Source organism: Clytia hemisphaerica, unplaced genomic scaffold, assembly GCF_902728285.1.
Source record: "Clytia hemisphaerica strain Z4C2 unplaced genomic scaffold, Clytia hemisphaerica genome assembly, whole genome shotgun sequence".
NCBI classification, from domain to species: Eukaryota; Metazoa; Cnidaria; class Hydrozoa; order Leptothecata; family Clytiidae; genus Clytia; species Clytia hemisphaerica.
This window is the reverse complement of record NW_027103940.1, coordinates 50,148-77,511: the sequence shown is the minus strand read 5'-3', so window position 1 is coordinate 77,511 and position 27,364 is coordinate 50,148. Positions and strand designations below refer to the sequence as shown.

Sequence of the window (27,364 nt, the reverse complement as noted above, 5' to 3'; positions counted from 1 at the left end):
AAAGTTTTCAAAAAAAGAAAAAAAGTCAGCAAAAAAAGAAAAAAAGTCGGCAAAAAAAGAAAAAAAGTCGACAAAAAAAGAAAGTTTGGATGTCCCTTCTCGGCTTCCGTAGTTTTTTCACTTTTATTTGGGATCCAGAAATGCTTGTTATTTTATTTATCTTTTCAGCATAAACAATAAAAAAACAAGGAAACATGGATACAAAGAATATTATGTTGGCGTCAAAGTTGATGCATGATTTAGGGCTACCACATCTTTGGCGGAAACGAAGAAGTTTACCAGAAAGACTCCACATAAACAAATACATCAACTTCATCAAAAAGTTCCCGATTGAAGAAATACACACTAGTGATTTGGAATTAGAATTTGGATTTTTACTAATGCCATGGAATGTTTTTCCAAGACTTAAATTGATCCACGTCGACCATTAAAAAGATGAATGGTTATATCAATGCCAGGGTTTTCGACTTCAGATTTTTGAAACCTCTCATCTTGCATACGAAGACATAGCTGCTTTCAGAAAAGGTACATGTTGAACAATTAGTTCTTATACTTAAATGAGAAATTTTTGCAGGCATTAAATTTCGTTGTTCAGCTAATCCGCGAAATTTTAAGATTTCACGTAGGCTGCTGGCATCCACTAACGGATTCGTGCTCCTTATAGAGGATGCTTAATAAGCGATATTTCCTTTGTCCAGAGATTTGCCGCCTTTAGCCGATATACGGCTAAAGACATTTTTAGCTGGCGAGTGTCTACAAATATAACATTACGTAATGTTTAAATTTTCTGTGAGACACCAAATCATAGATTGGAAAATATATTTGGATTTCGAAAAAAAAGTAGGCGGAAGGAAGTTTGCTTCTTTTTTTTCCTCATTTCTTGTTTAATGTGGAGATTTTGTAAAAGATTAGAAATTAGATTTATTGAATTTAAGTGCCCTGATGTATCTTCAGACTGTACAAAATGCGCGCATCAGATTGTTTTTTAACTTTCTTTCTGTTTTGTTTTTCTGGTCTGGGATTCATTTCGAATGTAAACATTCTATTGAAAACGTTCGAAACGATCGTTTTTGCGCGAACATCAATGTGAATCAAATTAATAACTCGCCAAGATTCTGTAAAATACATCGAATTAAAAAAAAATGAATCGGAAAGCGGTTGGTAGATCATTAAGCAGACCTATACTACCTGGGGTTTTGTAGAGGTCTGCGATTCAAACTAGATTTCACGGGGATTTAATTTCGCGGGTGACATTTTCGGGAAATGATATTTTCATGTGTCTTTTTACTGCCAAATTATACACACTGGTCGTTAAAATATGCATTATTAGCGCTTCTTTGATGTCAGTTAACATTATAAAAGTAGTTATTCGAGATTTTTTGAGTTTTGTTCAAAAGAATTTCGTGGATAAGACCTTTCTATATTTCCATTGGGACTTAATTTCGCGAATGACACCAAAACCCGCAAAATTTAATGCCATTGAAGGTTTAAAGTCTGGGAATATTCCACCAATACTGATCAATCGTCATGAGACACGAATCCATTGATAGGACGAATCATTTTATGGACACTTGAACAATTGAAAATAGTTTCTTTGCAATCAAATTTCTAAATTTATGCTATTTGCAAGCCCTTTGCTCTATTTTGGTAGATTCACCACTACTTTCACTGAAGCTATAGGTCAATTACAGATTTGGCGTCTTTTCCGATAAAAGTCGCCGTATCTGTTACGAGTCTTTCGTGACAATGGATTATCTTAGGATAGTTTCTTCTCAATCAAATTTCTAAATTTATTCTATTTGCAAGCCCTTTCGCCTATTTTCGTGGATTCACCACTACTTCTAGTGAAGCTATAGGTCAATTACAGATTTGGCGTCTTTTCTGATAAAAGTCGCCGTATCTGTTACGAGTCTTTCGTGACAATGGATTATCTTAGGATTGTTTCTTTGCAATCAAATTCTTAAATTTATGCTATTTGCAAGCCCTTTCGCCTATTTTCGTGGATTCACCACTACTTTCACCGAAGCTATAGGTCAATTACAGATTTGGCGTCTTTTTTGATAAAAGTCCCCGGATCCGTTACGAGTCTTTAGTGACAATAGAACATCTAAGGATTGTTTCTTTGCAATCAAATGTCTAAATTCATGCTATCTGCAAGCCATTTGGTCTATTTTTGTGCGCTCATGACTGCTTTCATTGAAGCTGTAGCTCAATTACAGATTTGGCGTCTTTATCGATAAAAGTTGCCGTACCTGTTATTAGTCTTTCGTGGCAAAGGAACATCTAGGAATTGTTTCTTGCAATCAAATTTCTAAATTTATGCTATTTGCAAGCCATTTCGTCTATTTTCGTAGATTCACCACTAATTTCACTGAAGCAATAGGTCAATTACGCATTCAGCGTCTTTTCCGATGAAAGTCGCCATATCTGTTATGAGTCTTTAGTGCCAATGGAACATCTTAGGATTGTTTCTTTGTAATCAAATGTCTAAATTTATGCTATTTACAAACCCTTTGCTCTTTGTTTGTGGATTCACCACTACTTTCACTGAAGCTATAGGTCAAATACAGATTTGGCGTCCTTATCGATAAAAGTCGCCGTATCTGTTATGAGTGTTTCGTGGCAAAGGAACATCTAGGGATTGTTTCTTCGCGATCAAATTTTTAAATCTACGCTATTTGCAAGCCATTTCGTCTATTTTCGTGAGTTCACCACTAATTTCACTGAAGCAATAGGTCAATTACAGATTCAGCGTCTTTTCCGATGAAAGTCGCCGTATCTATTTTGAGTCTTTCCAGAGAAAGGAACATGTTATGATTGTTTCCTTGCAATCAAATTTCATATTTATGCTATTTGCAAGCCCTTTGCTCTATTTTCGTGGATTGACCACTACTTGTACTGAAGCTATAGGTCAATTACAGATTTGACGTCTTTTCTGATGAAAGTCGCCGTATCCGTTATGAGTCTTTAGTGACAATGGAACATCTGAGGATTGTTTCTCTGTAATCAAATATCTAAATTTATGCTATTTGCAAGCCCTTTGCTCTATTTTTGTGGATTCACCACTACTTTCACTGAAGCTATAGGTCAAATACAGATTTGGCGTCTTTATCGATAAAAGTTGCCGTACCTGTTATTAGTCTTTCGTGGCAAAGGAACATCTAGGAATTGTTTCTTGCAATCAAATTTCTAAGTTTATGCTATTTGCAAGCCATTTCGTCTATTTTCGTGAATTCACCACTAATTTCACTGAAGCAATAGGTCAATTACAGATTCAGCGTCTTTTCCGATGAAAGTTGCCATATCTGTTATGAGTTTTTAGTGCCAATGGAACATCTTAGGTTCGTTTCTTTGTAATCAAATGTTTAAATTTATGCTATTTGCAAACCCTTTGCTCTATGCTTGTGGATTCACCACTACTTTCACTGAAGCTACAGATCAAATACAGATTTGGCGTCTTTATCGATAAAAGTCACCGCATCTGTTATGAGTGTTTAGTGGCAAAGGAACATCTTAGGATTGTTTCTTCTCAATCAAATTTCTAAATTACTGGTATTAGCAAGCCATTTGGTTTATTTTTGTGCACTCATGACTGCTTTCATTGAAGCTGTAGCTCAATTACAGATTTGGTGTCTTTATTGATAAAAGTCGCCGTATCCGTTATTAGTCTTATATGGTAAAGGAACATCTTAGGTTTTTTTTTTCAATCAAATTTCTAAATTTCTGCTACTTGCAAGCCCTTTGCTCTATTTTTGTGGATTCACCACTATTTCACTGAAGCTAAAGGTCAATTATAGATTTGGCATCTTTATCGATAAAAGTCGCCGTATTTGTTATGAGTGTTTCGTAGCAAAGGAACATCTAGGGATTGTTTCTTCGCGATCAAATTTCTAAATTTATGCTATTTGCAAGCCATTTGCTACTTTTGTTGATTCACCACTACTTTCACCGAAGCTATAGGTCAATTACAGATTTGGCGTCTTTTTTGATAAAAGTCGCCGGATCCGTTACGAGTCTTTAGTGACAATAGAACATCTAAGGATTGTTTCTTTGCAATCAAATGTCTAAATTTATGCAATCTGCAAGCCATTTGGTCTATTTTTGTACACTCATGAATGCTTTCATTGAAGCTATAGCTCAATTACAGATTTGGCGTCTTTATCGATAAAAGTTGCCGTACCTGTTACTAGTCTTCGTGGCAAAGGAACATCTAGGAATTGTTTCTTGCAATCAAATTTCTAAATTTATGCTATTTGCAAGCCATTTCGTCTATTTTCGTGGATTCACCACGAATTTCACTGAAGCAATAGGTCAATTACAGATTCAGCGTCTTTTCCGATGAAAGTTGCCATATCTGTTATGAGTTTTTAGTGCCAATGGAACATCTTAGGATTGTTTCTTTGTAATCAAATGTTTAAATTTATGCTATTTGCAAACCCTTTGCTCTATTTTGTGGATTCACCACTACTTTCACTGAAGCTACAGATCAAATACAGATTTAGCGTCTTTATCGATAAAAGTCACCGCATCTGTTATGAGTGTTTTGTGGCAAAGGAACATCTTAGGATTGTTTCTTTCAATCAAATTTCTAAATTTCTGGTATTAGCAAGCCATTTGGTTTATTTTTGTGCACTCATGACTGCTTTCATTGAAGCTGTAGCTCAATTACAGATTTGGTGTCTTTATCGATAAAAGTCGCCGTATTCGTTAATAGTCTTATATGGTAAAGGAACATCTTAGGATTGTTTCTTTGTAAACAAATGTCTAAATTTATGCTATTTGCAAACCCTTTGCTCTATTTTTGTGGATTCACCACTACTTTCACTGAAGCTACAGATCAAATACAGATTTGGCGTCTTTATCGATAAAAGTCACCGCATCTGTTATGAGTGTTTTGTGGCAAAGGAACATCTAGGAATTGTTTTTTGCAATCAAATTTCTAAATGTATGCTATTTGCAAGCCATTTCGTCTATTTTCGTGGATTCACCACTAATTTCACTGAAGCAATAGGTCAATTACAGATTCAGCGTCTTTTCCGATGAAAGTTGCCATATCTGTTATGAGTTTTAAGTGCCAATGGAACATCTTAGGATTGTTTCTTTGTAATCAAATGTTTAAATTTATGCTATTTGCAAACCCTTTGCTCTATGTTTGTGGATTCACCACTACTTTCACTGAAGCTACAGATCAAATACAGATTTGGCGTCTTTATCGATAAAAGTCACCGCATCTGTTATGAGTGTTTTGTGGCAAAGGAACATCTTAAGATTGTTTCTTCTCAATCAAATTTCTAAATTTCTGGTATTAGCAAGCCATTTGGTTTATTTTTGTGCACTCATGACTGCTTTCATTGAAGCTGTAGCTTAATTACAGATTTGGTGTTTTTATCGATAAAAGTCGCCGTATTCGTTAATAGTCTTATATGGTAAAGGAACATCTTAGGATTGTTTCTTTGTAATCAAATGTCTAAATTTATGCTATTTGCAAACCCTTTGCTCTATTTTTGTGGATTCACCACTACTTTCACTGAAGCTACAGATCAAATACAGATTTGGCGTCTTTATCGATAAAAGTCACCGCATCTGTTATGAGTGTTTTGTGGCAAAGGAACATCTAGGAATGTTTCTTGCAATCAAATTTCTAAATTTATGCTATTTGCAAGCCATTTCGTCTATTTTCGTGAATTCACCACTAATTTCACTGAAGCAATAGGTCAATTACAGATTCAGCGTCTTTTCCGATGAAAGTTGCCATATCTGTTATGAGTTTTTAGTGCCAATGGAACATCTTAGGTTCGTTTCTTTGTAATCAAATGTTTAAATTTATGCTATTTGCAAACCCTTTGCTCTATTTTTGTGGATTCACCACTACTTTCACTGAAGCTACAGATCAAATACAGATTTGGCGTCTTTATCGATAAAAGTCACCGCATCTGTTATGAGTGTTTAGTGGCAAAGGAACATCTTAGGATTGTTTCTTTCAATCAAATTTCTAAATTTCTGGTATTAGCAAGCCATTTGGTTTATTTTTGTGCACTCATGACTGCTTTCATTGAAGCTGTAGCTCAATTACAGATTTGGTGTCTTTATCGATAAAAGTCGCCGTATTCGTTAATAGTCTTATATGGTAAAGGAACATCTTAGGATTGTTTCTTTGTAAACAAATGTCTAAATTTATGCTATTTGCAAACCCTTTGCTCTATTTTTGTGGATTCACCACTATTTTCACTGAAGCTAAAGGTCAATTATAGATTTGGCATCTTTATCGATAAAAGTCGCCGTATTTGTTATGAGTGTTTCGTAGCAAAGGAACATCTAGGGATTGTTTCTTCGCGATCAAATTTCTAAATTTATGCTATTTGCAAGCCATTTGCTACTTTTGTTGATTCACCACTACTTTCACCGAAGCTATAGGTCAATTACAGATTTGGCGTCTTTTTTGATAAAAGTCGCCGGATCCGTTACGAGTCTTTAGTGACAATAGAACATCTAAGGATTGTTTCTTTGCAATCAAATGTCTAAATTTATGCAATCTGCAAGCCATTTGGTCTATTTTTGTACACTCATGAATGCTTTCATTGAAGCTATAGCTCAATTACAGATTTGGCGTCTTTATCGATAAAAGTTGCCGTACCTGTTACTAGTCTTTCGTGGCAAAGGAACATCTAGGAATTGTTTCTTGCAATCAAATTTCTAAATTTATGCTATTTGCAAGCCATTTCGTCTATTTTCGTGGATTCACCACGAATTTCACTGAAGCAATAGGTCAATTACAGATTCAGCGTCTTTTCCGATGAAAGTTGCCATATCTGTTATGAGTTTTTAGTGCCAATGGAACATCTTAGGATTGTTTCTTTGTAATCAAATGTTTAAATTTATGCTATTTGCAAACCCTTTGCTCTATTTTTGTGGATTCACCACTACTTTCACTGAAGCTACAGATCAAATACAGATTTAGCGTCTTTATCGATAAAAGTCACCGCATCTGTTATGAGTGTTTTGTGGCAAAGGAACATCTTAGGATTGTTTCTTTTCAATCAAATTTCTAAATTTCTGGTATTAGCAAGCCATTTGGTTTATTTTTGTGCACTCATGACTGCTTTCATTGAAGCTGTAGCTCAATTACAGATTTGGTGTCTTTATCGATAAAAGTCGCCGTATTCGTTAATAGTCTTATATGGTAAAGGAACATCTTAGGATTGTTTCTTTGTAAACAAATGTCTAAATTTATGCTATTTGCAAACCCTTTGCTCTATTTTTGTGGATTCACCACTACTTTCACTGAAGCTACAGATCAAATACAGATTTGGCGTCTTTATCGATAAAAGTCACCGCATCTGTTATGAGTGTTTTGTGGCAAGGAACATCTAGGAATTGTTTTTTTGCAATCAAATTTCTAAATGTATGCTATTTGCAAGCCATTTCGTCTATTTTCGTGGATTCACCACTAATTTCACTGAAGCAATAGGTCAATTACAGATTCAGCGTCTTTTCCGATGAAGTTGCCATATCTGTTATGAGTTTTAAGTGCCAATGGAACATCTTAGGATTGTTTCTTTGTAATCAAATGTTTAAATTTATGCTATTTGCAAACCCTTTGCTCTATGTTTGTGGATTCACCACTACTTTCACTGAAGCTACAGATCAAATACAGATTTGGCGTCTTTATCGATAAAAGTCACCGCATCTGTTATGAGTGTTTTGTGGCAAAGGAACATCTTAAGATTGTTTCTTCTCAATCAAATTTCTAAATTTCTGGTATTAGCAAGCCATTTGGTTTATTTTGTGCACTCATGACTGCTTTCATTGAAGCTGTAGCTTAATTACAGATTTGGTGTTTTTATCGATAAAAGTCGCCGTATTCGTTAATAGTCTTATATGGTAAAGGAACATCTTAGGATTGTTTCTTTGTAATCAAATGTCTAAATTTATGCTATTTGCAAACCCTTTGCTCTATTTTTGTGGATTCACCACTACTTTCACTGAAGCTACAGATCAAATACAGATTTGGCGTCTTTATCGATAAAAGTCACCGCATCTGTTATGAGTGTTTTGTGGCAAAGGAACATCTAGGAATGTTTCTTGCAATCAAATTTCTAAATTTATGCTATTTGCAAGCCATTTCGTCTATTTTCGTGAATTCACCACTAATTTCACTGAAGCAATAGGTCAATTACAGATTCAGCGTCTTTTCCGATGAAAGTTGCCATATCTGTTATGAGTTTTTAGTGCCAATGGAACATCTTAGGTTCGTTTCTTTGTAATCAAATGTTTAAATTTATGCTATTTGCAAACCCTTTGCTCTATTTTTGTGGATTCACCACTACTTTCACTGAAGCTACAGATCAAATACAGATTTAGCGTCTTTATCGATAAAAGTCACCGCATCTGTTATGAGTGTTTAGTGGCAAAGGAACATCTTAGGATTGTTTCTTTTCAATCAAATTTCTAAATTTCTGGTATTAGCAAGCCATTTGGTTTATTTTTGTGCACTCATGACTGCTTTCATTGAAGCTGTAGCTCAATTACAGATTTGGTGTCTTTATCGATAAAAGTCGCCGTATTCGTTAATAGTCTTATATGGTAAAGGAACATCTTAGGATTGTTTCTTTGTAAACAAATGTCTAAATTTATGCTATTTGCAAACCCTTTGCTCTATTTTTGTGGATTCACCACTACTTTCACTGAAGCTACAGATCAAATACAGATTTGGCGTCTTTATCGATAAAAGTCACCGCATCTGTTATGAGTGTTTTGTGGCAAAGGAACATCTAGGAATTATTTCTTGCAATCAAATTTCTAAATATATGCTATTTGCAAGCCATTTCGTCTATTTTCGTGGATTCACCACTAATTTCACTGAAGCAATAGGTCAATTACAGATTCAGCGTCTTTTCCGATGAAAGTTGCCATATCTGTTATGAGTTTTAAGTGCCAATGGAACATCTTAGGATTGTTTCTTTGTAATCAAATGTTTAAATTTATGCTATTTGCAAACCTTTGCTCTATGTTTGTGGATTCACCACTACTTTCACTGAAGCTACAGATCAAATACAGATTTGGCGTCTTTATCGATAAAAGTCACCGCATCTGTTATGAGTGTTTTGTGGCAAAGGAACATCTTAAGATTGTTTCTTCTCAATCAAATTTCTAAATTTCTGGTATTAGCAAGCCATTTGGTTTATTTTTGTGCACTCATGACTGCTTTCATTGAAGCTGTAGCTCAATTACAGATTTGGTGTCTTTATCGATAAAAGTCGCCGTATTCGTTAATAGTCTTATATGGTAAAGGAACATCTTAGGATTGTTTCTTTGTAAACAAATGTCTAAATTTATGCTATTTGCAAACCCTTTGCTCTATTTTTGTGGATTCACCACTACTTTCACTGAAGCTACAGATCAAATACAGATTTGGCGTCTTTATCGATAAAAGTCACCGCATCTGTTATGAGTGTTTTGTGGCAAAGGAACATCTAGGAATTTTCTTGCAATCAAATTTCTAAATATATGCTATTTGCAAGCCATTTCGTCTATTTTCGTGGATTCACCACTAATTTCACTGAAGCAATAGGTCAATTACAGATTCAGCGTCTTTTCCGATGAAAGTTGCCATATCTGTTATGAGTTTTAAGTGCCAATGGAACATCTTAGGATTGTTTCTTTGTAATCAAATGTTTAAATTTATGCTATTTGCAAACCCTTTGCTCTATGTTTGTGGATTCACCACTACTTTCACTGAAGCTACAGATCAAATACAGATTTGGCGTCTTTATCGATAAAAGTCACCGCATCTGTTATGAGTGTTTTGTGGCAAAGGAACATCTTAAGATTGTTTCTTCTCAATCAAATTTCTAAATTTCTGGTATTAGCAAGCCATTTGGTTTATTTTGTGCACTCATGACTGCTTTCATTGAAGCTGTAGCTTAATTACAGATTTGGTGTTTTTATCGATAAAAGTCGCCGTATTCGTTAATAGTCTTATATGGTAAAGGAACATCTTAGGATTGTTTCTTTGTAATCAAATGTCTAAATTTATGCTATTTGCAAACCCTTTGCTCTATTTTTGTGGATTCACCACTACTTTCACTGAAGCTACAGATCAAATACAGATTTGGCGTCTTTATCGATAAAAGTCACCGCATCTGTTATGAGTGTTTTGTGGCAAAGGAACATCTAGGAATTGTTTCTTGCAATCAAATTTCTAAATTTATGCTATTTGCAAGCCATTTCGTCTATTTTCGTGAATTCACCACTAATTTCACTGAAGCAATAGGTCAATTACAGATTCAGCGTCTTTTCCGATGAAAGTTGCCATATCTGTTATGAGTTTTTAGTGCCAATGGAACATCTTAGGTTCGTTTCTTTGTAATCAAATGTTTAAATTTATGCTATTTGCAAACCCTTTGCTCTATGTTTGTGGATTCACCACTACTTTCACTGAAGCTACAGATCAAATACAGATTTGGCGTCTTTATCGATAAAAGTCACCGCATCTGTTATGAGTGTTTAGTGGCAAAGGAACATCTTAGGATTGTTTCTTCTCAATCAAATTTCTAAATTACTGGTATTAGCAAGCCATTTGGTTTATTTTTGTGCACTCGTGACTGCTTTCATTGAAGCTGTAGCTCAATTACAGATTTGGTGTCTTTATCGATAAAAGTCGCCGTATTCGTTAATAGTCTTATATGGTAAAGGAACATCTTAGGATTGTTTCTTTGTAATCAAATGTCTAAATTTATGCTATTTGCAAACCCTTTGCTCTATTTTTGTGGATTCACCACTACTTTCACTGAAGCTACAGATCAAATACAGATTTGGCGTCTTTATCGATAAAAGTCACCGCATCTGTTATGAGTGTTTTGTGGCAAAGGAACATCTAGGAATATTGTTTCTTGCAATCAAATTTCTAAATTTATGCTATTTGCAAGCCATTTCGTCTATTTTCGTGAATTCACCACTAATTTCACTGAAGCAATAGGTCAATTACAGATTCAGCGTCTTTTCCGATGAAAGTTGCCATATCTGTTATGAGTTTTTAGTGCCAATGGAACATCTTAGGTTCGTTTCTTTGTAATCAAATGTTTAAATTTATGCTATTTGCAAACCCTTTGCTCTATGTTTGTGGATTCACCACTACTTTCACTGAAGCTACAGATCAAATACAGATTTGGCGTCTTTATCGATAAAAAGTCACCGCATCTGTTATGAGTGTTTAGTGGCAAAGGAACATCTTAGGATTGTTTCTTCTCAATCAAATTTCTAAATTACTGGTATTAGCAAGCCATTTGGTTTATTTTTGTGCACTCATGACTGCTTTCATTGAAGCTGTAGCTCAATTACAGATTTGGTGTCTTTATTGATAAAAGTCGCCGTATCCGTTATTAGTCTTATATGGTAAAGGAACATCTTAGGTTTTTTTTTTCAATCAAATTTCTAAATTTCTGCTACTTGCACGCCCTTTGCTCTATTTTTGTGGATTCACCACTATTTTCACTGAAGCTAAAGGTCAATTATAGATTTGGCATCTTTATCGATAAAAGTCGCCGCATCTGTTATGAGTGTTTCGTAGCAAAGGAACATCTAGGGATTGTTTCTTCGCGATCAAATTTCTAAATTTATGCTATTTGCAGGCCATTTGCTACTTTTGTTGATTCACCACTACTTTCACCGAAGCTATAGGTCAATTACAGATTTGGTGTTTTTTTTATAAAAGTCGCCGGATCCGTTATGAGTCTTTAGTGACAATGGAACATCTGAGGATTGTTTCTCTGTAATCAAATATCTAAATTTATGCTATTTGCAAGCCCTTTGCTCTATTTTTGTGGATTCACCACTTTTTTCACTGAAGCTAAAGGTCAAATATTGAATTGGCATCTTTATCGATAAAAGTCGCCGCATCTGTTATGAGTGTTTCGTGGCAAAGGAACATCTAGGGATTGTTTCTTTGCAACCAAATTTCATATTTATGCTATTTGCAAGCCCTTTGCTCTATTTTTTTGGATTCACCACTACTTGTACTGAAACTATAGGTCAATTGCAGATTCAGCTTATTTTCCGATGAAAGTCGCCGTATCTATTTTGAGTCTTTCCTGAGAAAGGAACATGTTATGATTGTTTCTTTGCAATCAAGTTTCATATTTATGCTATTTGCAAGCCCTTTGCTCTATTTTTGTGGATTCACCACTATTCTACTGAAGCTATAGGTCAATTACAGATTTGACGTCTTTTCTGATGAAAGTCGCCGCATCCATTATGAGTCTTTAGTGACAATGGAACATCTGAGGATTGTTTTTCTGTAATCAAATATCTAAATTTATGCTATTTGCAAGCCCTTTGCTCTATTTTTGTGGATTCACCACTACTTTCACTGAAGCTATATGTCAAATACAGATTTGGCGTCTTTATCGATAAAAGTCGCCGCATCTGTTATGAGTATTTCGTGGCAAAGGAACATCTAGGGGTTGTTTCTTCGCGATCAAATTTTTAAATCTATGCTATTTGCAAGCTCTTTGCTCTATTTTGGTAGATTCACCACTACTTTCACTTAAGCTATAGGTCAATTACAGATAATATGGCGTCTTTATCGTTAAAAGTCGCCGTATCTGTTATGAGTGTTTCGTGGCAAAGGAACATCTTAGGATTGTTTCTTCTCAATCAAATTTCTAAATTTCTGGTATTAGCAAGCCATTTCGTCTATTTTCGTGGATTCACCACTAATTTCACTGAAGCAATAGGTCAATTGCAGATTCAGCGTCTTTTCCGATGAAAGTTGCCGTATCTATTTTGAGTCTTTCCTGAGAAAGGAACATGTTATGATTGTTTCCTTGCAATCAAATTTCAAAGGAACATCTAGGGGTTGTTTCTTCGCGATCAAATTTTTAAATCTATGCTATTTGCAAGCTCTTTGCTCTATTTTGGTAGATTCACCACTACTTTCACTTAAGCTATAGGTCAATTACAGATAATATGGCGTCTTTATCGTTAAAAGTCGCCATATCTGTCATGCGTTTTTAGTGCCAATTGAACATCTTAGGTTCGTTTCTTTGTAATCAAATGTTTAAATTTATGCTATTTGCAAACCCTTTGCTCTATGTTTGTGGATTCACCACTACTTTCACTGAAGCTACAGATCAAATACAGATTTGGTGTCTTTATCGATAAAAGTCACCGCATCTGTTATGAGTGTTTAGTGGCAAAGGAACATCTTAGGATTGTTTCTTCTCAATCAAATTTCTAAATTACTGGTTTTAGCAAGCCATTTGGTTTATTTTTGTGCACTCATGACTGCTTTCATTGAAGCTGTAGCTCAATTACAGATTTGGTGTCTTTATTGATAAAAGTCGCCGTATCCGTTATTAGTCTTATATGGTAAAGGAACATCTTAGGTTTTTTTTTTCAATCAAATTTCTAAATTTCTGCTACTTGCAAGCCCTTTGCTCTATTTTTGTGGATTCACCACTATTTTCACTGAAGCTAAAGGTCAATTATAGATTTGGCATCTTTATCGATAAAAGTCGCCGTATCTGTTATGAGTGTTTCGTAGCAAAGGAACATCTAGGGATTGTTTCTTCGCGATCAAATTTCTAAATTTATGCTATTTGCAAGCCATTTGCTACTTTTGTTGATTCACCACTACTTTCACCGAAGCTATAGGTCAATTACAGATTTGGTGTTTTTTGGACCTACCCCGGTGGGGTGGAGGTCCTATAAATTAACCCGTGTTCGTTAGTTCGTTCGTTAGTTACCAACTTTTCTCGAGATTGGCTCATTCAATTTTTCTGATTTTTTGCACAAAGGTGCATTACTATAAACCCTCGAATGTGACGGAGCCCGATTTTCGAAAAAAAATTTTTTCCGGCCGGTAGAACCGGAAATGTCCCGAAAAAAGCGGTTTTTTGAGATTTTCTCGAGATTTTATCATTAGTTTTTTGCGATTTTTTGCACATAGATGCACATTAGTACTGCCGAAAAGGTGTCGAAAACCGTTTGCCGAAAAAATTTTTTTTCCGGTCTGTAGAACCGGAAATGTGCCGGAAATCGTCGTTTTTTCACATTTCCGTCACATTTTTTCAACTTATTTAATTGTTTCTTTACAGAAAAATGTTCTTTATGATGATGTCCAAAACTTAGCATCGTTTAATTTCCAAGAAAATCATCCTTTGAATCCGGAACTCCTTAAAAATCGCCGGAACAGCCGAAAACCGGCGTAAAACGGTTTTCCTTCATTTTTTTCAACTTATACTCGACAGATTTTCATGATTTTTTGCACAATGATGTAAAATGGCAATGCCCAAAATGTGACAGAGCCCAATTTTCGAAAAAGAAATTTTTCCGGCCGCTAGAACCGGAAATGTCCCGAAAAAAGCGGTTTTTTGAGATTTTCTCGAGATTTTATCATTAGCTTTTTGCGATTTTTTGCACATAGATGCACATTAGTACTGCCGAAAAGGTGTCGAAAACCGTTTGCCGAAAAAAATTTTTTTCCGGTCTGTAGAACCGGAAATGTGCCGGAAATCGTCGTTTTTTCACATTTCCGTCACATTTTTTCAACTTATTTAATTGTTTCTTTACAGAAAAATGTTCTTTATGATGATGTCCAAAACTTAGCATCGTTTAATTTCCAAGAAAATCATCCTTTGAATCCGGAACTCCTTAAAAATCGCCGGAACAGCCGAAAACCGGCGTAAAAACGGTTTTCCTTCATTTTTTCAACTTATACTCGACAGATTTTCATGATTTTTTGCACAATGATGTAAAATGGCAATGCCCAAAATGTGACAGAGCCCAATTTTCGAAAAAGAAATTTTTCCGGCCGCTAGAACCGGAAATGTCCCGAAAAAAGCGGTTTTTTGAGATTTTCTCGAGATGAATGATTGATTAAAGTGTCGATATTATTTTTCTTTCACCGTTAAACATCGATGCGTTTCTTAATTGCTTTCTCCGTTCCAATAGATATATAAATCGAAATTTGAAATTATACATTACTTCCATTAAATTCTAATTATTCGTTTTATAAATAGGTAGGTCCATTAAAGTATTACTTGTTTTTATAAAAGTCGCCGGATCCGTTATGAGTCTTTAGTGACAATAGAAGATCTAAGGATTGTTTCTTTGCAATCAAATGTCTAAATTTATGCTATCTGCAAGCCATTTGGTCTATTTTTGTACACTCATGACTGCTTTCATTGTAGCTATAGGTCAAATACAGATTTGGTGTCTTTATCGATAAAATTCGTAGCATCTGTTATTAGTCTTTCGTGGCAAAGGAACATCTAGGGATTGTTTCTTTGCGATCAAATTTCTAAATTTATGCTATTTGCAAGCCATTTGCTACTTTTATTGATTCACTACTACTTTCACTTAAGCTATAGGTCAATTACAGATATGGCGTCTTTATCGTTAAAAGTCGCCGTATCTGTTATGAGTGTTTCGTGGCAAAGGAACATCTTAGGATTGTTTCTTCTCAATCAAATTTCTAAATTTCTGGTATTAGCAAGCCATTTCGTCTATTTTCGTGGATTCACCACTAATTTCACTGAAGCAATAGGTCAATTGCAGATTCAGCGTCTTTTCCGATGAAAGTAGCCGTATCTATTTTGAGTCTTTCCTGATAAAGGAACATCTTAGGATTGTTTCCTTGCAATCAAATTTCATATTTATGCTATTTGCAAGCCCTTTGCTCTATTTTTGTGGATTCACCACTACTTGTACTGAAGCTATAGGTCAATTACAGATTTGACGTCTTTTCTGATGAAAGTCGCTGCATCCGTTATGAGTCTTTAGTGACAATGGAATATCTGAGGATTGTTTCTCTGTAATCAAATATCTAAATTTATGCTATTTGCAAGCCCTTTGCTCTATTTTTGTGGATTCACCACTTTTTTCACTGAAGCTAAAGGTCAAATATTGAATTGGCATCTTTATCGATAAAAGTCGCCGCATTTGCTATGAGTGTTTCGTGGCAAAGGAACATCTAGGGATTGTTTCTTTGCAATCAAATTTCATATTTATGCTATTTGCAAGCCCTTTGCTCTATTTTTTTGGATTCACCACTACTTGTACTGAAACTATAGGTCAATTGCAGATTCAGCTTATTTTCCGATGAAAGTCGCCGTATCTATTTTGAGTCTTTCCTGAGAAAGGGACATGTTATGATTGTTTCTTTGCAATCAAGTTTCATATTTATGCTATTTGCAAGCCCTTTTCTCTATTTTTGTGGATTCACCACTATTCTACTGAAGTTATAGGTCAATTACAGATTTGACGTCTTTTCTGATGAAAGTCGCCGCATCCATTATGAGTCTTTAGTGACAATGGAACATCTGAGGATTGTTTCTCTGTAATCAAATATCTAAATTTATGCTATTTGCAAGCCCTTTGCTCTATTTTTGTGGATTTACCACTACTTTCACTGAAGCTATAGGTCAAATACAGATTTGGCGTCTTTATCGATAAAAGTCGCCGCATCTGTTATGAGTATTTCGTGGCAAAGGAACATCTAGGGGTTGTTTCTTCGCGATCAAATTTTTAAATCTATGCTATTTGCAAGCTCTTTGCTCTATTTTGGTAGATTCACTACTACTTTCACTTAAGCTATAGGTCAATTACAGATATGGCGTCTTTATCGTTAAAAGTCGCCGTATCTGTTATGAGTGTTTCGTGGCAAAGGAACATCTTAGGATTGTTTCTTCTCAATCAAATTTCTAAATTTCTGGTATTAGCAAGCCATTTCGTCTATTTTCGTGGATTCACCACTAATTTCACTGAAGCAATAGGTCAATTGCAGATTCAGCGTCTTTTCCGATGAAAGTAGCCGTATCTATTTTGAGTCTTTCCTGATAAAGGAACATCTTAGGATTGTTTCCTTGCAATCAAATTTCATATTTATGCTATTTGCAAGCCCTTTGCTCTATTTTTGTGGATTCACCACTACTTGTACTGAAGCTATAGGTCAATTACAGATTTGACGTCTTTTCTGATGAAAGTCGCTGCATCCGTTATGAGTCTTTAGTGACAATGGAATATCTGAGGATTGTTTCTCTGTAATCAAATATCTAAATTTATGCTATTTGCAAGCCCTTTGCTCTATTTTTGTGGATTCACCACTTTTTTCACTGAAGCTAAAGGTCAAATATTGAATTGGCATCTTTATCGATAAAAGTCGCCGCATTTGCTATGAGTGTTTCGTGGCAAAGGAACATCTAGGGATTGTTTCTTTGCAATCAAATTTCATATTTATGCTATTTGCAAGCCCTTTGCTCTATTTTTTTGGATTCACCACTACTTGTACTGAAACTATAGGTCAATTGCAGATTCAGCTTATTTTCCGATGAAAGTCGCCGTATCTATTTTGAGTCTTTCCTGAGAAAGGAACATGTTATGATTGTTTCTTTGCAATCAAGTTTCATATTTATGCTATTTGCAAGCCCTTTTCTCTATTTTTGTGGATTCACCACTATTCTACTGAAGTTATAGGTCAATTACAGATTTGACGTCTTTTCTGATGAAAGTCGCCGCATCCATTATGAGTCTTTAGTGACAATGGAACATCTGAGGATTGTTTCTCTGTAATCAAATATCTAAATTTATGCTATTTGCAAGCCCTTTGCTCTATTTTTGTGGATTCACCACTACTTTCACTGAAGCTCTAGGTCAAATACAGATTTGGCGTCTTATCGATAAAAGTCGCCGCATCTGTTATGAGTATTCGTGGCAAAGGAACATCTAGGGGTTGTTTCTTCGCGATCAAATTTTTAAATCTATGCTATTTGCAAGCTCTTTGCTCTATTTTGGTAGATTCACCACTACTTTCACTTAAGCTATAGGTCAATTACAGATAATATGGCGTCTTTATCGTTAAAAGTCGCCGTATCTGTTATGAGTGTTTCGTGGCAAAGGAACATCTTAGGATTGTTTCTTCTCAATCAAATTTCTAAATTTCTGGTATTAGCAAGCCATTTCGTCTATTTTCGTGGATTCACCACTAATTTCACTGAAGCAATAGGTCAATTGCAGATTCAGCGTCTTTTCCGATGAAAGTTGCCGTATCTATTTTGAGTCTTTCCTGAGAAAGGAACATGTTATGATTGTTTCCTTGCAATCAAATTTCATATTTATGCTATTTACAAGCCCTTTGCTCTATTTTTGTGGATTCACCACTACTTGTACTGAAGCTATAGGTCAATTACAGATTTGACGTTTTTTCTGATGAAAGTCGCTGCATCCGTTATGAGTCTTTAGTGACAATGGAACATCTGAAGATTCTTTCTCTGTAATCAAATATCTAAATTTACGCTATTTGCAAGCCCTTTGCTCTATTTTTGTGGATTCACCACTACTTTCACTGAAGCTATAGGTCAAATACAGATTTGGCGTCTTTATCGATAAAAGTCGCCGTATCTGTTATGAGTGTTTCGTGGCAAAGGAACATCTAGGGGTTGTTTCTTCGCGATCAAATTTTTAAATCTATGCTATTTGCAAGCTCTTTGCTCTATTTTGGTAGATTCACCACTACTTTCACTTAAGCTATAGGTCAATTACAGATATGGCGTCTTTATCGTTAAAAGTCGCCGTATCTGTTATGAGTGTTTCGTGGCAAAGGAACATCTTAGGATTGTTTCTTCTCAATCAAATTTCTAAATTTCTGGTATTAGCAAGCCATTTCGTCTATTTTCGTGGATTCACCACTAATTTCACTGAAGCAATAGGTCAATTGCAGATTCAGCGTCTTTTCCGATGAAAGTCGCCGTATCTATTTTGAGTCTTTCCTGAGAAAGGAACATGTTATGATTGTTTCCTTTAGTCTCTCGTGGCAAAGGAACATCTAGGGATTGTTTCTTTGCAATCAAATTTCATATTTCTGCTATTTGCAAGCCATTTCGTCTATTTTCTTTGATTTACCACTAATTTCACTGAAGCAATTGGTCAATTACAGATTCAGTGTTTTTTCCGATCAAAGTCGCCATATCTGTTATGAGTCTTTAGTGACAATGGAACATCTTAGGATTGTTTCTTTGTAATCAAATGTCTAAATTTATGCTATTTTCAAGCCCTTTGCTCTATTTTTGTGGATTCACCACTACTTTCACTGAAGCTATAATTCAAATACAGATTTGGCGTCTTTATCGATTAAAGTTGCCGTTTCTGTTATGAGTGTTTCGTAGCAAAGGAACATCTAGGGATTGTTTCTTCGCGATCAAATTTCTAACTTTTCGTTATTTGCAAGCCATTTGCTACTTTTGTTGATTCACCACTACTTTCACCGAAGCTATAGGTCAATTACAGATTTGGCGTCTTTTTTGATAAAAGTCGCCGTTTCCGTTATGAGTCTTTAGTGACAATAGAACATCTAAGGATTGTTTCTTTGCAATCAAATTCCTAAATTTATGCTATCTGCAAGCCATTTGGTCTATTTTTGTGCACTCATGACTGCTTTCATTGAAGCTGTAGCTCAATTATAGATTTGGTGTCTTTATCGATAAAAGGCGCCGTATCCGTTATTAGTCTCATATGGTAAAGGAAGATCTTAGGATTGTTTTTTTTTCAATCAAATTTCTAAATTTCTGTTAGTTGCAAGCCATTTGCTACTTTTGTTGATTCACCACTACTTTCACCGAAGCTATAGGTCAATTACAGATTTGGTGTTTTTTTTAATAAAAGTCGCCGGATCCGTTACGAGTCTTTAGTGACAATAGAAGATCTAAGGATTGTTGCTTTGCAATCAAATGTCTAAATTTATGCTATCTGCAAGCCATTTGGTCTATTTTTGTACACTCATGACTGCTTTCATTGAAGCTATAGGTCAAATACAGATTTGGTGTCTTTATCGATAAAATTCGCAGCATCTGTTATTAGTCTTTCGTGGCAAAGGAACATCTAGGGATTGTTTCTTTGCGATGAAATTTCTAAATTTATGCTATATGCAAGCCATTTGCTACTTTTGTTGATTCACTACTACTTTCACTTAAGCTATAGGCCAATTACAGATATGGCGTCTTTATCGTTAAAAGTCGCCGTATCTGTTATGAGTGTTTCGTGGCAAAGGAACATCTTAGGATTGTTTCTTCTCAATCAAATTTCTAAATTTTTGGTATTAGCAAGCCATTTCGTCTATTTTCGTGGATTCACCACTAATTTCACTGAAGCAATAGGTCAATTGCAGGTTCAGCGTCTTTCCCTATGAAAGTCGCCGTATCTATTTTGAGTCTTTCCTGAGAAAGGAACATGTTATGATTGTTTCCTTGCAATCAAATTTCATATTTATGCTATTTGCAAGCCCTTTGCTCTATTTTTGTGGATTCACCACTACTTGTACTGAAGCTATAGGTCAATTACAGATTTAACGTCTTTTCTGATGAAAGTCGCCGCATCCGTTATGAGTCTTTAGTGGCAATGGAACATCTGAGGATTGTTTCTCTGTAATCAAATATCTAAATTTATGCTATTTGCAAGCCCTTTGCTCTATTTTTGTGGATTCACCACTAGTTTCACTGAAGCTATAGGTCAAATACAGATTTGGCGTCTTTATCGATAAAAGTTGCCGTACCTGTTATTAGTCTTTCGTGGCAAAGGAACATCTAGGAATGTTTCTTGCCATCAAATTTCTAAATTTATGCTATTGCAAGCCATTTCGTCTATTTTCGTGGATTCACCACTAATTTCACTGAAACTATAGGTCAATTGCAGATTCAGCGTATTTTCCGATGAAAGTCGCCGTATCTATTTTTAGTCTTTCCTGAGAAAGGAACATGTTATGATTGTTTCTTTGCAATCAAGTTTCATATTTATGCTATTTGCAAGCCCTTTGCTCTATTTTTGTGGATTCACCACTATTCTACTGAAGCTATAGGTCAATTACAGATTTGACGTCTTTTCTGATGAAAGTCGCCGCATTCATTATCAGTCTTTAGTGACAATGGAGCATCTGAGGATTGTTTCTCTGTAATCAAATATCTAAATTTATGCTATTTGCAAGCCCTTTGCTCTATTTTTGTGGATTCACCACTACTTTCACTGAAGCTATAGGTCAAATACAGATTTGGCGTCTTTATCGATAAAAGTCGCCGCATCTGTTATGAGTGTTTCGTGGCAAAGGAACATCTAGGGGTTGTTTCTTCGCGATCAAATTTTTAAATCTATGCTATTTGCAAGCTCTTTGCTCTATTTTGGTAGATTCACCACTACTTTCACTTAAGCTATAGGTCAATTACAGATATGGCGTCTTTATCGTTAAAAGTCGCCGTATCTGTTATGAGTGTTTCGTGGCAAAGGAACGTCTAAGGATTGTTTCTTCTCAATCAAATTTCTAAATTTCTGGTATTAGCAAGCCATTTCGTCTATTTTCGTGGATTCACCGCTAATTTCACTGAAGCAATAGGTCAATTGCAGATTCAGCGTCTTTTCCGATGAAAGTCGCCGTATCTATTTTGAGTCTTTCCTGAGAAAGGAACATGTTATGATTGTTTCCTTGCAATCAAATTTCATATTTATGCTATTTGCAAGCCCTTTGCTCTATTTTTGTGGATTCACCACTACTTGTACTGAAGCTATAGGTCAATTACAGATTTGACGTCTTTATCGTTAAAAGTCGCCATATCTGTCATGCGTTTTTAGTGCCAATTGAACATCTTAGGTTCGTTTCTTTGTAATCAAATGTTTAAATTTATGCTATTTGCAAACCCTTTGCTCTATGTTTGTGGATTCACCACTACTTTCACTGAAGCTATAGGTCAAATACAGATTTGGCGTCTTTATCGATAAAAGTCGCCGTATCTGTTATGAGTGTTTCGTGGCAAAGGAACATCTAGGGGTTGTTTCTTCGCGATCAAATTTTTAAATCTATGCTATTTGCAAGCTCTTTGCTCTATTTTGGTAGATTCACCACTACTTTCACTTAAGCTATAGGTCAATTACAGATATGGCGTCTTTATCGTTAAAAGTCGCCGTATCTGTTATGAGTGTGTTTCGTGGCAAAGGAACATCTTAGGATTGTTTCTTCTCAATCAAATTTCTAAATTTTCTGGTATTAGCAAGCCATTTCGTCTATTTTCGTGGATTCACACTAATTTCACTGAAGCAATAGGTCAATTGCAGATTCAGCGTCTTTTCCGATGAAAGTCGCCGTATCTATTTTGAGTCTTTCCTGAGAAAGGAACATGTTATGATTGTTTCCTTTCAATCAAATCTCATATTTATGCTATTTGCAAGCCCTTTGCTCTATTTTTGTGGATTCACCACTACTTGTACTGAAGCTATAGGTCAATTACAGATTTAACGTCTTTTCTGATGAAAGTCGCCTCATCCGTTATGAGTCTTTAGTGACAATGGAACATCTGAGGATTGTTTCTCTGTAATCAAATATCTAAATTTATGCTATTTGCAAGCCCTTTGCTCTATTTTTGTGGATTCATAACTAGTTTCACTGAAGCTATAGGTCATATACAGATTTGGCGTCTTTATCGATAAAAGTTGCCGTACCTGTTATTAGTCTTTCGTGGCAAAGGAACATCTAGGAATTGTTTCTTGCAATCAAATTTCTAAATTTATGCTATTTGCAAGCCATTTCGTCTATTTTCGTGGATTCACCACTAATTTCACTGAAACTATAGGTCAATTGCAGATTCAGCGTATTTTCCGATGAAAGTCGCCGTATCTATTTTGAGTCTTTCCTGAGAAAGGAACATGTTATGATTGTTTCTTTGCAATCAAGTTTCATATTTATGCTATTTGCAAGCCCTTTGCTCTATTTTTGTGGATTCACCACTATTCTACTGAAGCTATAGGTCAATTACAGATTTTTATCTTTTCTGACGAAAGTTGCCGTATCTGTTACGAGTCTTTAGTGACAATGGAACATCTTAGGATTGTTTCTTTGTAATCAAATATCTAAATTTATGCTATTTGCGAGCCCTTTGCTCTATTTTTGTGGATTCACCACTACTTTCACTGAAGCTATAGGTCAAATACAGATTTGGTGTCTTTATCGATAAAATTCGCCGCATCTGTTATGAGTGTTTAGTGGGAAAGGTACATCTAGGGATTGTTTCTTCGCAATCAAATTTCTAAATTTATGCTATTTGCAAGCCATTTGCTACTTTTGTTGATTCACCACTACTTTCACCGAAGCTATAGGTCAATTACAGATTCAGCGTCTTTTCCCATGAAAGTTGCCATATCTGTTATGAGTCTTTAGTGACAATGGAACATCTTAGGATTGTTTCTTTGTAATCAAATGTCTAAATTTATGCTATTTGTAAGCCCTTTGCTCTATGTTTGTGGATTCACCACTACTTTCCATGAAGCTATAGGTCAATTACAGATTCAGCGTCTTTTCCGATGAAAGTTGCCGTATCTATTTTGGGTCTTTCCTGAGAAAGGAACATGTTATGATTGTTTCTTTGCAATCAAATGTCTAAATTTATGCTATTTGCAAACTGTTTGGACTATTTTTGTGCACTCATGACTCCTTTCATTGAAGCTCTAGCTCAATTACAGATTTCGCGTCTTTATTGATAAAAGTCGCCGTATCCGTTCTTAGTCTCTCGTGGCAAAGGAACATCTAGGGATTGTTTCTTTGCAATCAAATTTCATATTTCTGCTATTTGCAAGCCATTTCGTCTATTTTCTTTGATTTGCCACTAATTTCACTGAAGCAATTGGTCAATTACAGATTCAGTGTTTTTTCCGATGAAAGTCGCCATATCTGTTATGAGTCTTTAGTGACAATGGAACATCTTAGGATTGTTTCTTTGTAATCAAATGTCTAAATTTTTGCTATTTTCAAGCCCTTTGCTCTATTTTTGTGGATTCACCACTACTTTCACTGAAGCTATAATTCAAATACAGATTTGGCGTCTTTATCGATAAAAGTCGCCGTTTCTGTTATGAGTGTTTCGTAGCAAAGGAACATCTAGGGATTGTTTCTTTGCGATCAAATTTCTAAATTTATGCTATATGCAAGCCCGTCGCTCTATTTTGTGGATTCACCACTACTTTCACGGAAGCTATAGGTCAATTACAGATTTTTATCTTTTCTGACGAAAGTTGCCGTATCTGTTACGAGTCTTTAGTGACAATGGAACATCTTAGGATTGTTTCTTTGTAATCAAATATCTAAATTTATGCTATTTGCGAGCCCTTTGCTCTATTTTTGTGGATTCACCACTACTTTCACTGAAGCTATAGGTCAAATACAGATTTGGCGTCTTTATTGATAAAAGTCGCCGCATCTGTTATGAGTGTTTCATGGCGAAGGAACATCTAGGTATTGTTTCTTTGTAATCAAATGTCTATATTTATGCTATTTGCAAGCCCTTTGCTCTATTTTTGTGGATTCACCACTACTTTCACCGAAGCTATAGGTCAATTACAAATAAGGTGTCTTTTTTGATAAAAGTCGCCGGATCCGTTACGAGTCTTTAATGACAATAGAACATCTAAGGATTGTTTCTTTGCAATGAAATGTCTAAATTTATGCTATTTGCAACCCCTTTGCTTTATTTTTGTGAATTCACCACTACTTGTACTGAAGCTATAGGTCAAATACAGATTTGGCCTCTTTTCTGATGAAAGTCGCCGTATCCGTTATGGGTCTTTAGTGACAATGGAACATCTTAGGATTGTTTCTTTGTAATCAAATGTCTAAATTTATGCTATTTGCAAGCCCTTTGCTCTATTTTTGTGGATTCACCACTACTTTCACTGAAGCTATTGGTCAAATACAGATTTTGCGTCTTTATAGATAAAAGTTGCCGTATCTGTTAATAGTCTTTCGTGGCAAAGGAACATCTAGGGATTATTTCTTTGCAATCAAATTTCTAAATTTATGCTATTTGCAATCCCTTTACTCTACTTTTGTTGATTCACCACTACTTTCACTGAAGCTATAGGTCAATTACAGATTTGGCGTCTTTCATAGGATCCACCCCCCCCCTCAGAGATTTGGGGGTACCTAAAAAAAAAGTGTTAAAAAAGCCACGTACCTGGAAGTATTCTTAAACTTAGGGGTACCTGATATGTTTGGGGGTACCTGCATTTTCATTAGTGGGGGCGGGGGCTGTTGTTTTTGTATGAAGTCACCATCCTTGAATTCCTTGAAACCCTTGAAACACCCTTGAAAAGTCAATATTATTTTGGGGACCCTTGAAATGCAAGATTTATACCCTTGAAACCCTTGAAATGCCAAATTTTGTGGCCATCTTCAGCCGCATTTTAACTTTCAGAAATACAAAATTTTTCCCATTGCGTGGGATACAAACATCACAGTGACTTAAAAATGAGAAAACATATTTTTGGAACCCCTGAGACTCAAGGGGATATTCCACACTCATTCTTAGGGGGTTTACCTTTTAACCCGTTAAGTGCCACTGGAATTATATGAGATCGACAGGTCTGGGTGATAGAATGAATTTAAGGGCCCTCATTTACACAAAAATTGAAAATTCAACCTTTCTCCTTTTGTCGACAGATTTCCTTGAAATCTTTGAAAACTAGCAAAGATCAACTAAAAGCCCTAGAAACCCTTGAAAGTTTGTGGTATATAAAAATCTCTTGAAACCCTGGAAAATTATAGTAAAATATGACACCCTTGAATTTGTTGAAAAAGAAGTGCTGGCCGCCATGGAAGTATTTTCCCAGGAATGACAAAAGAGCAAAAAATCCCTTTTTGTATTTTTAACAATAAAAAAATTAAAAAGAGGGTAACTCAAAGTTGGGGGGTTACTTTAGAATTCTAAAAATTTTGGGGATACCAAAATGACTGGGGGTACCTAATTTTTTTGGGGGTACCTGAACCCTGGAGGACCCTATGGTCTTTTCCGATGAAAGTCGCTGTATCTGTTATGAGTGTTTTGTGGCAAAGGAACATCTAGGGATTGTTTCTTCGCGATCAAATTTCTAAATTTATGCTATTTGCAAGCCCTTTACTCTATTTTTGTGGATTCACCACTACTTTCACTGAAGCTATAGGTCAATTACAGATTTGGCGTCTTTTCCGATGAAAGTCGTCGTAATTGTTATGACTCTTTCCTGAGAAAGGAACATCTAGGGATTGTTTTTTTGCAATCAAATGTCTAAATTTATGCTATTTGCAAGCCATTTGGTCAATTTTTGTGCACTCATAACTGCTTTCATTGAAGCTGCCGATGAAAGTCGCCGTATCTGTTATGAGTCTTTTTAATAAGGTCCATGAATTATTTTTACAGATTTTCATTGGACTTTTTCCTGATATTTCTTTAATTTTGTTTTCACACGAAAAGATTCAATTGTCAATAAAACCGATTTTTGAAGAACTTTATGATAATCACAAGTACAGCCGAGAATCGCCGGAAAAACTGTTTCTCTTGAATTTTTCAAGCTGTACTTTATATTTTTTCATGAAATTTTAGACACTGATGCAAAATGGCAATACCTAAAATGTGACAGAGCCCGATTTTCAATAAACATACTTTTCCGGCCGAAAATGCCGTAAATATGCCGGGAAAACCGGTTTTTCGGCATTTCCTCGAGATTTCATAATTTGTGTTTTCTGATTTTTGCTTAAATATGCGCATTAGCTATGTAGTAAGAGAGAATTAGCCGAAAAACCACCCTAACCGGAAAAATTTTGATATAAAGCTGAAATTTTGCACAGAGTCAGGGGAAGTTATAAGGAACTTCATATTAAAAGCCCCACCTTCAGCACCTTGGCATCACGAGTTATGACGTCATAATTCATGATTGCTGCGAGAAAATTTGGTCGAAATTTAAGTTGTTCAAATATAGGCATTTCAATATACTGCTGGAAAGCTTATTGAATACTGAACAATCTTTTTGCTTACAAAAATTCCTAAAAATGTACTGAATGTGAGTAAATTAGGATTAAAGTTATATGATGACATCAGATTGTTTTTTTTCATCATTGTGGTTTTGATTGTTTTGGCTAAAAAATAGATTGTCACATTCGCCAGTACCTTTTTAGAGCAGAGCGCAATGTTGGCAGGATGGATGATCTGTTATGAGATTAGATTTTATGTAACTTGCAATTGTTAAAAAAGCAAGTACCTTACAATGGATTAATTTACGCGATAATTTTATTTCCCGAGTTTTCCTAAAATTCGCAAAATTTAATACTCGCGAAAATTTTTAAATAACTCTGATTTGTTCAAAACTGCGCTCATTAACATACTATCATGAATTTATTATAGACACTGGAAAAACAACGTATAAAACGGTGGAGAGCGAAGCATTGTCTTTCTTTTGTTTAAGAAAACAATCGAGGATCTAGCTTTGTCCGCAAAGGACAACTGTCATGACGGCTCGAAGTTCTCTAATAGACGATATCGGATTTAGATAAATGCAATGCATTCTGGTTTCTAGGGACTCTCAA

General features: G+C 35.4%; 1 protein-coding gene across 1 annotated transcript in view; it reads left to right on the top strand.

Annotated features, from left to right (window-relative positions):
* The first annotated feature begins 462 nt into the window (after nt 1-462).
* The window catches only part of LOC136809938 (testis-specific serine/threonine-protein kinase 3-like), a 38,736-nt gene continuing 11,834 nt past the window's right edge, over nt 463-27,364 (top strand). The window contains exon 1 of the mRNA XM_067066504.1: nt 463-525. The gene's annotated coding sequence lies outside the window, so the exon portion shown is untranslated. The remainder of the gene's footprint in view (nt 526-27,364) is intronic.